This window comes from Pholcus phalangioides, unplaced genomic scaffold (genome assembly GCF_987345545.1).
Source record: "Pholcus phalangioides strain wild (caught in Gottingen) unplaced genomic scaffold, Ppha-v1.0 ptg000042l_1, whole genome shotgun sequence".
Classification (NCBI taxonomy): Eukaryota; Metazoa; Arthropoda; class Arachnida; order Araneae; family Pholcidae; genus Pholcus; species Pholcus phalangioides.
In genome coordinates, this window is record NW_028301628.1 from 11,165,393 (window position 1) to 11,179,520 (window position 14,128).

General features: G+C 33.9%; 1 protein-coding gene across 2 annotated transcripts in view; it reads right to left on the reverse strand.

Moving 5' to 3' along the window:
* LOC149064476 (protein turtle-like) overlaps nucleotides 1-14,128 on the reverse strand; it is a 283,557-nt gene that overhangs the window by 104,971 nt on the left and 164,458 nt on the right. The gene's annotated exons all lie outside the window — the stretch shown is intronic.

Genomic DNA, 14,128 nt, shown 5'->3' on the forward strand with positions numbered 1-14,128 from the left:
TTTTAAGGTTTTTTTAATGTCACCTATTTCAAGGGTACCCTAGAACTTGAATTTTATTTCAAGGATACTCGAAAACATGTTTACAGGACTCCCTAGGATTACTACTAATTAGCCACCACCACTACTGAACCACACATGCATCTTGCCCATATTTCTTTGTTGAGCTTTTAACGAATTCGTACACGTTGGAATTTGCGTGCATGCACGTGTTGTGATCCTAACGTGAAGTTTGTTTCTGTGTAGCCCTTGTTATAGTGCTACCATCTATTATCTAATTTTTGAACTATGAGTGAATGGATGTTCAATAATGATTGAAGACGTGTACCATTGTAGAAATCCTGCGAGAGTTTTTAATGGAGATCATTTCGCATTCGTGCCTTGAACTTGGGAACCACATAAAACCAACTTCAGCCGACCACCACTGTGGTACTACTAATCAACACGCAACTCGTGCAGATGTCTCTGCGGAATTTCTAACGAATTGGTACAATCAGGAACATAGTGTGTGTGTGTAGGTGTGCATGGTTGCCCCTTAACGCGTTTATGTGGTCAGAAGTGTGATTGTTTAGTCTTGAATTTTCACGGTATGAAGTATCGGGTTGTAGGTTTTTACTCCGTCCCTGTGGAGTCTTTAAAGAGAAAATGACAAATGCTTGAATTTTCGTGTCATGTAAGTACCGTGTTGGATGTGGGACTTTTATCTGCGGAGAGACTACCTAGGACTTCCTGGTTTAACTAACCTTTCATGTCGATTGGAACCACTGATGGTTAGGAGACTTCATTGAATATAAACAGACATGGATATATCTCTTAAATGCGGTATAGATGTTTTATTTCAACATTTATATTCAAATTTTACAGCTTGCAATACCACTGAATACAGAAAAACTAATCACATCAGTTTCCCGACGTGGTCTAAACTTACATCTGCTACAACAACAAACCTCTCGAGAAAAATACCATACCTACGCAAGGACATAAATTTGGTTAAAAGGGTGCAGAGAAGAGCTATGCGTGTCCTCGTAGGCACATTTGGCCTGAGTTATGAAGAGAGACTTCATTTTAAGGATATTTTTACATTGGATGAACGCAGATGTCGGGGAGATATGATCGAAGTGTTCAAAACTTTCAATTGTATGGATAGGATGGACCATGATTTATTAATTCTCCGTCAATCAACAGCTTTTACAAGGGGACACCAGTATCGATTGTTAAGAGACAATTCTAGGTTATGGTGTTGCAGGGAATTTTTCTCTAATAGGGTTGTTAATAAATGGAATAGCTTACCCCCGGAGGTAGTAAATTGCAACACAATTGACACGTTTAAAAAAGAAATACGATAAACATGTTGATGTAAATCGAGAAGTTATCCATACTTAGATTCAGACAACCATAAGTAGTCTTTATGGGCAATATGTGTATAATATTTTATCCTGCATTTATCATTATAATTTTTACGATTGCATTTTTAATTGAGGGTTGCTGCATTTGAGAAATGTATGACATCCATATTCGTTATGGGTATCTTTTTCTCCGCTACCTAGTTGGACATTTTGCTTGTTGTGTCCTTGTATTTGTATTTGTATAAAAACCAAATTTTCGATCGCTTGAAGTCCATTGTAGTGGGGTTCGAAAGTATTTTCAAGAGTTATACAAAAAAGATAGAAAATGCTGCATTAAACAATTAGACGGGCAAAAATTTTGAAAAAATAATTATTATTTAGATTCATGACAACTGAGAAGGTCAATATTAATTATATTCTATTATATAAATCATAACTTCAGTGTACATTTTGTAAGAACTAAATGAACAAATTAATTGACTTTCATATGATCCGTAACTCCAACTAATTTCTTCCTCTTGAGCTTGACGTATATATTCCGGCTTATATGCACTACGACAGTCCTTCCCAAGATGAAAATCCCGTTCCCTGTCTTGACTCCCGGAAGCAGCACCCGATTAAGGATGTATAAGACGGGAAAATACATGGCCCGTGTTCATCCAATAATGAAAGTTCGGACGAAGCGAGTCAATCCTCACGACGGCGAACTCCCGGACGTGTAAGTATATTCGAATTTGACGCTCGTGTCACGTACGAGCAAAGCATACAGAATACATACATTCGGTACATACTCGTGCTTGAGGATCGTGACCGGCTTACTTGTTGGGTACGAGAGACGCATGTTTGACTTCTTCTAAGAAGGAGGAGAACAGAAATTTTCCTACCTCCTTAATGTCCGTCGGCGTTAATTAATGGAGGCGAGAAAGCAAATATGACTATCTTTTGTGCTCATTATCGCTTTTAAAAACACGCGGATTAATCATCCTGAAATATTTAATTACGCTCAGGCTCCTGAATGAATAAATTAGGTGCGTTAAGTCTCTAAAATGACAAAATGCTCTCGTTTAAATGAAATATATATTATTAGTATTATACAGAAAAGAATAAAAAGTATTTTATGTATAAAAATTTGATAAAGTAAACAAATCAGGGTGCTATTCTTGTCGTGTAAATAACTTCTTCTAAGAAGTATATAATATAGGGTTAAACATCGCATTATATTAAGTTAAAAATATCGCGTCTTAAACAAATTTAATTAAATATTTCAAAAAAAATTAAAACTTTACAGGCTATACTGAGCATTCATGTTAGTCAGTTGTTTATGTGGGGTACAAGCTATATAGTGATGCTCTCGTTACACCGAGACTCATTGATTCATGGGCTTATGCATATTTGGTTTTGTGCATCGACAATGCAGTGATGTCCTTATGAGACCGGCGATGAAGTGATACTTTCGCGGCACTCAGTGATTTTCTCGTGACACTTCAGTAAAGAATGTTGTAAAGATTCAGTAAAGAATGTTGGGTACGAGCGATACAGTGATGTTCTCGTAACGCCGGAGATCCAGAAATGCTCTATTAATAATAGCAATGCATTGACATTTTCGTAACACCGATGATTCGGTGGTGCATGTGAGCTATATGCAATACGGAGTTGTTTCCTGAGACCGGTGATTTGGTAATGCTCTCGTAACTCCAGTTTTGCATTCACACTCTCGTGACACCACCGGCGACATAGATTTTGCAAAATAGTTGCATTTGTTTGCGGGTATCGGCAGTGGGGCATATTACAAAATTATTACCCGTTATTACCACGTGCTTGTGCTCAGCCGTAACAAACGTTCCACGCCATTGCTTCAAAGTTCCCTCGTAGAAAATTTTGACCATCTATTTTGACCAAAACATGCAGTCCCTTTTCATAACTTTAGAGTGGCATTTCCAACATGCTTTCCTATACGAATATGATATATTTTTATGTCACCTACTTTAAAAGTTTTTACTTTGAGGACAGACGAAGTTTTGCTTTGAAGTCCAACCCCCCCCCCCCCACCCGCACCCCTGTATATAAACATTTACCCAATAGGATTATAGTATAAAACCTTTCAGAGGAAAAAATGAAATCAAAGAACATTCACTGTCTCTTTGATCGATCCGATAAAGTGAAAAATATCTAGACAAAGCATGATTTTAAATAACAAAAGATCAGAGCGATATACAAAATACACTATCAGGGGAATCATTCTTTAAAAAAATAATAATAACCGATTTGCGATTGTATTTTAAAGAATAACTTTTCTTTAAATAAATGGTAGAAAAATCTCCATATTCATAATAAATAAAAAGAATGTTGAAATATAAGAACAGAATAATGAGCTGAGAAGAAAGTTTTCATTTACTTTCTTCTCTTTCGTTCCATCCTGTGGGCTTTCATGCATTTTTGAATACGCGTTATCAACCCATCGAGCCATAAGGAGCATTTTTATTTTTTTTTACATTTTATATACATTATTATCATTCGTAAAAAAAAAGGAGCTTTCCATTTCATCTTTGTGTGTGCTCTGGTTTCCTTTCATCCTTTATCACATTTCTCTTCTCTTTCTTGATATCTTTCTGCCTATACTATTTCCCAGGATATAGGAAAAGACTTCCAAGCCAAATGGTGCGGAGAGAAATGAAGAAGGTAGAAGAATGAAAAGAAAGCAAGAAGAAAAGAGAAGGCTTGAGGAATAATATAAAAATTCTGTTGGTATAGATAGATAAAGTAAGCTCGAAACTTTCACGTGCCTAAAGAGGAGGAAAAAGTCGTTTGAAGATCTGTTCCATATTCTTGAGAGGGATACGGCATCTTGCATTTGCATGGGTGAGAAATCGAAGATAGCCTTCTTAAGAGAAAAGATTTTCTTTTGAGGAAAATGAGAAGTGCTCTTAACTTTCTTCATCCGACTGAAGGATGAGATAAGAATAGAAAAGATGCTGTGTAGCACTTTTGTAATTGTTATTTTATAATAACAGGATTAGATTCAGCTTGTTTAGTGACGTGAGTACTTGTAAGGAGACAAGACTTGTGCTTATTCTGATTTGAGATTCAGTTTCATTGATTGGATAAGAGCCTTAAAAGAAATGGAGAAACAATGCTGCCTGAAAGATTTTTCCTCTAGAGTGGTGATAATTACCAGATGCTTGGTAATGTTCCCAAAATAATTTGGGAACCTTCCTGTTATTGCTTTAAACGCGAATTTAATGGATAATACATGAATTAGTCACTGACGAGATATTTTTGGTCAAATATATGTCAAATATAAAATTCGAAGCCACAACAAGCAATGATCATCAACGTGACTTTTTTTTTTTAAATGGGTACAAAAAATGAAAAGAACTATGAGAAAAAACATAATACGTATAATAAAAAAATATAACATTGGAAAAAAAAAAAAAAAATTCGTTGGCATAGCCTAACAAAGCAATCCCAAGTTGGAGAAAACTTGATGAATTTACGAAAATTGTGTTGGTATAACATAGATAAAATAAGCTTAAAACTTTTTCATGTGCCCAAAAATAGAAGGGAAAATTCGTTTGAAAATCTGTTCCATATTCTTGAGAGGAATACGGCATCTTGTATTTGCATGGATGAGAAATCGAAGATAGTCTTCTTCAGAGAAAAGATTTTCTTTTGAGGAAAATGAGAAATGCCATTAACTTTCTCTATCCGACTGAAGGACGAGATAAGAATAGAAAAGATGCTTTGTAGTACGTTTGTAATTGTTATTCATAATAATAGGATTAGATTCAGCTTGTTTAATGACGTGAGTACTTGTAAGGAGACCCGAGTTGTGCTTATTCTTATTTGAGATTCACTTCCACTGATTGGATTACAGTCAGAAAAAAAAAACCCCAAAGAAACACATTCGGCTTGAAATAGTTTTCCTCTAAGTGTGGTGATATTTACCGGATATCTTGCAATAATCTAGAAATAAATTGGAAGCGTTTCCATGATTCATTATTTCAAGCATGATTTAATGAATAATACTTCAATTAGACAGCGGAGAGCATCGTCGGTTAGATATCACGGTGCAACACCGGCTTGATATGAATATTTGTAGATGTTCAAAACTATTTTTAAAATTGTAGAAACTTATTAAATTGATACTTTTATGCCTAGGAAATGATCAAAAACCAATTAAACTCAATTAATATATCACACTCACATCTCCGCATCGTATTAATAAAAGTATTAAATTGTATTTAGAAATATATAAAGATATTATACCAGAAAATATAACAATATTATATCAGATACTATATATCAGACACAGTAGGAAAATTGAAACTTCACACGAAGCCCACGGACCACCAACTCATGTGACATCTTAAATTGAAGAGGCCAATTAGGCCTCGAGTTAAACAGGGACAAAAATAATTGAATATTTTTATTTATTATGAAGTCATATTTATTTTATATTAATTACCAATTTTGATCAGTTCTGAAATATTTTTTTCACTTATTTTGGATTTTTTTTTGATAAATTACTGATCAAATTAATTTTTGAGATTAATTTTAATTTGAAATCACTTTATATTGGAACTTTAATTAATTATTTCGGTAATTCTGAAAACAATTATTTTCCTTCTCAAATATATCTCATTAACATACATTCCTCATTAACTTGTTTAATTTCATTTTGGAAAGCGGTGACATTCCTCGATCTTGGTCCGAAATAATAATCTCATCAATATTGAACCCCAGCAATTACAGAGCTATCTCTCTCTTGAATTGCACCTCAAAATTGTTTTCCCTTCTTTTCCATACTAACGAAAAGGTTATATCATTGGTCGCAACAGAACGGGATCCTCCCTGAATCTCAGAGCGCATTCCATAAGAACAGGGATTGCACTGACCACATTTTCACACTTAGCTCTACTGTTCAAATCCATCTCCGAAGACCTGCTCGCAAAGTTTTTGCGTGTTTTGTTTACCTAAGTCAAGCCTTCGATTCTGTTAATCGGAGCATTTTGTGGTGGAAGCTCTCTGACCTAGGAGTAAGCCATAAAATTATTAAAATTTACGATCTGCTTTTCAATGATGCCCGTGCTAGAGTAAGAAGCACTAATGGGTTAACAGATTCTTTCCCTGCAGCCAGGGGAATTTTGCAGGGCGAACCTGCCTTCCCCCCCCCCCTTATTTTTTCCCTCTTTTTGGCTGACATTGAAAAAACCTTTTGTCACCTTCATGTCCATGGCATTTCAATTAATAACTCCACTGAGCTCAACATCCTCTTGTACGCAGATGATATTGTAATACTGGGTGATTCAAAAATACAGTTGCAAAAAAATCAATCTTCTTGACTCATACTTTAAATCTAACCACTTTACTGTTAATTTAAACAAAACAAAAATTATTTTATTTAGAAAGTCTGGCCATCTCGCAAAAAATACTAACTTTTTTTAATGTTAAACTCGAAATAACCAGTAGCTATGTCTACCTTGGCCTCCCTTTTTCAACTTCAGGAAAATTTTCATTAGCAGCTAATTTCATGATTAAAAAGGCTTTCGCGGTCATGAACCAACTACTTGACTTACTGCGTAGATCCAGAAACCCCTCGCTGTGTGTGGCATTCAAATTATTCGATAGCCTCGTACGATCTACTCTATGTTATGCTGCACCGGTTTAGGGTTTCTTCTATGCTGATGTGCTGGAGAGGGTCCGTACAAGTTTTCTGAAAAAGTTATTAAATATAAGCAAATATTGTCCTGGTTATCAGCATAGAAGAAACCCCAAACCGGTGCAGCATAACATAGAGTAGATCATACGAGGCATTCGAATAATTTGAATGCCACACACAGCGAGGGGTTTCTGGAGCTACGCAGTAAGTCAAGTAGTTGTTATACTTGAGCTTGGTCGGCGCCCCATTGCCACTCAAATGTTTAATCAACTTATCACGTATTGGCTTAGGCTTCAAAAAATGGACGAAATCGTCTACCAAAAATTTGCTTTCTTGAACTCTGCCGGCACACAGATTCGGAAAACTGGGCGAATTCAGTCAGGACCCTTCTGAATAACTGCGGTCGTGGAGCATACCCACTCTTTACCTCACTACAGTAGCTTTAACATCCCTTACTAATAATTATACTGATATCTCTCTCCAAGAAGACAGATCTCGACTGTCTGCTTCAACATTATTTCATTTCGCCGATAACTTTGAATTTTCGCTGCCCCTACAGTCTTACCTTCTCTTCAATCTCCCCTTGGCTGTCCGTAAGGATATGGCCAGGCTTTGCCTTTACCCTTTTATACTTTATACTAACAAAGGTATATTGTGGTTCCCGACTTCAAGGCGCAAATGCGAGCCGATCTCCCCGTTAAAAATTCTCGCCACAGAGAGCAACAGTCCTACAAACAGTACAAATGTTCAGTCATTACACTTCACTCACTTCACTTCTGAGATATAGATGGTAGCACTGAAAAATCACACACAATACTAGACATGCACTCAGACTGTTAGGTACACATACTTACACTTCCGGCACAACTCACTAGGTAGTAAATTGCCCATGGTGATAGACCTGAGTTGTGCTCGGCTTAAAAAAAAAAAAAATCAACCAAATAGCTACAGTGATCTTTTTCACCTGCTTAAGGAATACACATTCTTTGCCCCTCAAAGACATACTCATATCTCTAAATACCTTCGCCGTATCTACTCCCGATCAAACTTTTATCTAATTTTTAGCAATCCCTCTCCTTCTATGTGTCTACATTTTTTCCGATTTATCGAGGATATATCAAAAATTGTATTTTTTACACCCTTTTCCTTTTCGTTTGTTCCACATCCCTGCCCATGCGCCCAGGTAACATTTTATTTATTTATTTTTTCAATCTATTTATCTAGATTCGAGACTATATTATGTATGTATATTTTTGTGTCTAAACCTCATGCATCTGTTTCTGTCTTGTGTGTGTATCTCCAATAATTTAATCACTAATATTTGTACTTGCCATCTAAGGGCGTACTGATAGGCACGATTGTGCAAATCATTAAAGATTCAGTTCAGTTCATTAAGAAAAAAAACGTAAAGAAGTATTCCCAATGGTGAAATGTTTCCTCTGTTTTTTGAATCTGATACTTCCCGGAAAGACAGCGACAAACAGTAACGATAAATACAAGATATTTGACAAATAGTACAGAAGTACAGAGTACATAAAGAAGAGAAAAGGAATGGGTAAAATCTACCTCAAACAAGACAGCTGAAAAAATGTAGACAAGTGCGTTATATAAGTATGTATGTACATAATAAAAAAATGAAAGAAACGAGGCAATCTGTACTTCGTGATAAGTACCGGAGGAGGAAAGCAAATACAAACACTGACGAGCACGATTTCGGATAAAGTACAGATTGCAGCCATATAGAGACACATAGTAAATAATAAAAATAAAAACATCGTCGAAAGGAAAAGTCTAGAATTTGAACTTGAACATGATTGGAAAGACTATAGAGATAAAAATAAGTTATCGATGGTTTGTCGTTTGAAGTATAAAAGTGAATGAAAAAAATAAAATACCGAAACTCTACTGAGAATAGAGAAATGGTAAAGCAGTGAGAGAAAATAAAGAAACTGGAAGAACAACATATAAACCATAAGAAAACAAGAAAAACACATAAATATAAAAATAAATGGTACTCTACTTTCGAATAAAAATATATACGAGTGTTGATGTGTCAGTAATTTTCTGGGAATATAAAGGAACAATCAAGCAGATAAATGCAAATTTTTTAAATTAAATAGGTACACCAATACCGAGTTATGACCATTAAAATACGCTTTCATTTCTACAACTCTTAATGTTCGCTACCTTTAACCACTGAAAAAAATATATAAAAAACAAAACCTGTGAAAAATATTCGTAATATATTTTTGAAAAAAAAGAAGATTCTATCCTCTATTTTTTGAGGGGAGAATACAGAAAAAAAGAAAATTCGCGGAGAAGAATAGTTTCAGTGCTTCAGTTTACGATTCAGTGCGAACCGTTCAAGAACCAAAGGTACAATTCAATACACGACAGCAATTTGTCATTAGGTCCATCATTTCGGGTCCTATACAGGAGTGGCGGGATGAAATAGATGAAGATGTAAGAAAGAAATAACTTCAAGAAAGAAGGAATGAATCAGATAATTATACTATTGAATTTTTCATACAGGGTGTCCATAATTAAAAGACCCTATTTTAAAGCAGCCTACAGGAGAAACCAGTCATCAGAAAATTGTGAAATTTTGTGGAAAACTTCATGAAGTGATGGGAATTTGTTACGTGGGGATATTAGTTGCACATGGCGCCACCAGAGGACGTTTTATTTAGATAATGTCACATTAAAGCAAACGTTTATAATTTTAACAATTGTTATACACTTTTACAATTGTTACTGCAACAAAACATGTTCCACATGATGGCCATCATTCTCAGATACCGTGTGAAATCGCAAGGTGGAATGTTCCATAGAAACTGCAGTGAGAACCGGAAGTCGAGCGTGATATCAACACTCATAGATTTTTGAGTGTTGATGTGAGTAATTTTCCGGCCATATAAAAAACAACCAATCACATAAATCCAATTTTTTTTTGGAATAAATACCCCCAATACTGAGTTATTTTATCCTCATCAAAATTGCTTTGAAGTCTCTTAATATGTTCGTTATACTTTTTAACCACAAACAATATTAAAAAATACCAAAAAAAAATAAACTGAAATATATTCTAAGCAATACATTTTCCCAAAAAATTATTCTATCCTCTATTTTTTTGGGTCGCAAAACCCAGGGAAAAAAATTCACGGAAGAGAAGAATAGTTCCGCACGATTCATTGCCAACCGTTCAAGAACCAAAGGTACAATTCAATACAGGGCAGCAATTTGTCATTAGGTCCATCATTTCGGGTCCTATACAGAAGTGGCGGGATGAAATAGATGAAGAAGTAACAAAGAAATAAGTTCAAGAAAGAAGGAATGAATTATATATATATATTTTTTTTTCATTTTTAAAAGCAATATCTTTTTTTCTTACTTCATTCTTTTCAATCTACCAAAAAAAAACTTTAAATAAGTAAAAAAAACCGAAATTATTTTATTTTTTTCTTTAAAAAACTCGACGGGGTGGAAAATGAAAGAAAAAGACAAATCTCTTTCTTCCGTCTTTAGACTCGCCTCTTTCTCAAAAACTGAACTGATCTTTTAATGATTTTACTCTTTTTTTTCTTCTGACATGAAACTATTTTTTTTTTTTGTGGAAAAAAAAGTCTTATTATTCGTGAGAGATCTTTTTGGACGCTTTCGTTTCTGGTGACACTTAGAATCAGACATTTTTCTCCTTATAAAATGAATACTTTCCAATCTTCTTTTATTTTTTTCTACATATAATCCTCTTTTCAGTTTCTTTAAGATATATTTTTCTTTATTGTCACGTTTTCTGTAACAAATTTGTCATTCGGAACCCTGTATTTTTTGGAGTAATTGTGCTAATGGGTTTACAAGTGAAGCTTGAAATGCATTCAATGTTCTTTTCTACTATTATTATTATTATTTTTGCTCTCCTGCTATTTTGTTTTATACTCATTCGAGTGAAAAAATCTTATGTTTTTTTGTTTCATTTCTGCCATAAATAAAAACTAGGTTGACATTGGAAAGAAAATTTGCTGTATGAGTTCAGACGTTGAAAAACATCTCGTGGATTTAAAGTGACACTACTGAGATTTGCTTCAATGTAATAATTCAAATTGCGATTTTTTCCCCTCTGCAACCATCAATTTAACACCAGTTCTAAATCAATTTTTTTTATAATATGCTAACTTTGATAAGATGAAATGATATGGAAATCTTTTTTAATTTCCTCTTTTTTTATTATAGATTCGCACGAAACATGAAAAATATCGACGACGGGGTTATGAATGATATGAGTTTGGAGTGTTTTAATGAATGGTTTTCTCGATGGATGCGAGTGTTCAATAGCTAAGATCAATGACTTGCTGTCTTTTGAGAATTTTTGAAATAAAATCATGCAATTTTTTTTATTCAGTGAAATACGTTCTTTGAAGATGTATCAAAATGAATTTGTGCGCAGAGAAAAAAAAAACTGAATTTTTTTTTCTTGGTGCTTTGAAAAAAATTTTACATTTTAAGGAAAAGATTAATCGTATCTTCTAAAGGATTACGCTTGATTTTTATTAATTCTATTTTAGAGCGGATATCATATTTTACCAAAGAAGATGGATTGATGAAAACAAATATAAAATATATGTTATATATATATTAAATCAAATTTCAAATCTTTATTTATATTCAAGCAACCTCTAATAATTTTAAGAAATTTCAATAAAGTAGTGGAAAAAACAACAAAAATGTTGATCACACAATAGAAAATATAACGTAAATCAAAAGAAAAAAAAAAGATGTACTTATAAAGGTCCATATATGTAAGATATTGACAAGTTAGGTCAAGATGTTGTCAGGTTATAGTGAAAAAAGAAATATTGATGATAACATGTAGTTTAGAAGAATTAGTAAGTTTATAATATATTAAACAAAATTCTCTCAGCTATAAACATTCCAGTAGGAATAAACAATCTCTGCAATTTATTTTGAATTTTTCTTAGAAAAATTACGGAACGCGAAAATAACGTCGATTTAAATAGGTATTTAAGAAGTAAAACACATATAAATTTCAATGAAAATTCAATGTAAGACAACTGACCTTTGCCGTAAAGTATTGCCATTTCATGATTTTCCTATATCTATTGTACGCGGGGTTATAAATGACACCGTGAAGGAATCAAATTTTTCTAGATAAAAAAGTAATTGTACTCATATAATCGTATTTTTTGCACTGCAATCACACTAAAAGATATGATTTCTGAAACAAAAATTTGAGAAAAATGTGTTGAAGTAATTTGTTTTTTGACTGCGTGTTTTTCAAGTATATTCAAATATACAACCGACCAAAAAGGCTTCAAGAAAGGAAATTTAACACTAAATGAGAAGCACAGGAAATTTTCTATGTTCATCCATCAAATAAAACAGTTCTACAAAGTATTAGTTCAACTGGGTGAAGGAAACAGCTGGGCAAAAACGTGGTAAATTTTAAAATGCAATTTGAAATCTATGTATGTATTGTAATATATATATATATATATATCGATGTCCGGATTTTTGATTGTCAACCTGTACACAGCGTGTTTAGGAGGTCTCTCCTATCAAGCGTTGGTCGTAGACAGAAACATTCAATTCCAAGAATCCAATTTCTAATATTTTGCAATGAAGTAGATATTGATATCGTGACACTTTTGCATAAACAAATGGACTTTTCGAAAACTTTACAAATTTTGACTTTTAAAAATTTTCCTCAGGACCTTATTATAGTCCTTATTAGAAGAAGTTTTCCACTGAAGTAGTATGCCATATCAAACAAGTTTCACCACTATACGGTAAAAAATGTGCAAAATATTTAATTTCAATATTTGAGGTTTTTTCAAAGTTTTAGTGCTTGGAAGTGATTTGTTTCAGCTTACAACGAGAGGATCAGTGCAAAAATTTTAAAATGGAATAATTGAATCGTCAGTTTTAAGAAGGAAAAGTAAGTCCAAAAATAAGTTTTTGGGAAATTGAAAAAAAAAAAAAAAAAACTGTAGGAGTGATACATTAACTTCTTAAACCTTACGTTTTTTCAAGGTCCAATATTTTCGTCTGGGACAGTGTTTCCCAAAGTAGGCAATATTGCCCCCCCCCCCCCGGGGGTTTGATAGAATGGTCCAGGGGACAGTAGAAGCTATGGGTTTAGTATAGAATCTTATGGGTTGGCTGGAGTGGAGAGGGGTGATGAGAACATAAAACTTGTGAAGAAGGGGGCGATGCAGTAAGAAAGTTTACTACTACTTCACCGCACAGCAACTCCGGTCATGTATCACCATACGGCAATTTCCAACCAGGGAAGTTTGGTGGGAAATGAAGGTTCCATCCATCGGTAGTCGCAGTAGGCAAAGAGCTTGCTTCTGATGTTCTATGCCCGGATTCGAACCCATGGACCTTGATGGTAACCTTCATAGTGGAAGACGAGCATCTTTACCACTGCGCCACTCGGGCGGAGGTTCTGTGTACTGACACTAGTCAAATCTATATAGCGTCCGTTGTTGTGGGTGTATTTCGTTGAAACTGGTATATACGTCATTTCGAAAAAAGATAACTACGATAAAAACGCCACTTCCCCAACTGATGGTTGATAAATGAACTATTTTTATTGAATCTTTTTCCCATGGTCCATATACACAAAGTTCCATCAACATATCTCTATCAGGGCGAGCTTTACACACGTCTGAGTAGTGTCAGTTTATATTTATAACTACCCTCTGCAAAATGTAATTTCATCATTTTCTATTTTTATTTCTTCTTAAAACTGACGATTCAATTGGAGGTTTAATTTTTGTTCTTTAATGTAGATTCGTGTTACTCGTTAGTGATTTATTGCTAAGTGAAATTCTCTAATTAATGTGAAACACATTTGAATGCCGAAATAAACAAATAAAATGAAATAATCATGTAATTGATTAAAATTAATGTAATCTAATGTAATGTAATCTAATGTAATGTAATCTAATGTAATGTAATCTAATGTAATCTAATGTTAATGTAATTAATGTAATTTATCGAATTCCATTATTTTTTCCTATTTAACTTTAAAGTGTGAAATATCAGCCATAACCGTTCTGTGTATATCCACGAAGTGTGGTTATAGACACATATACATCCATTT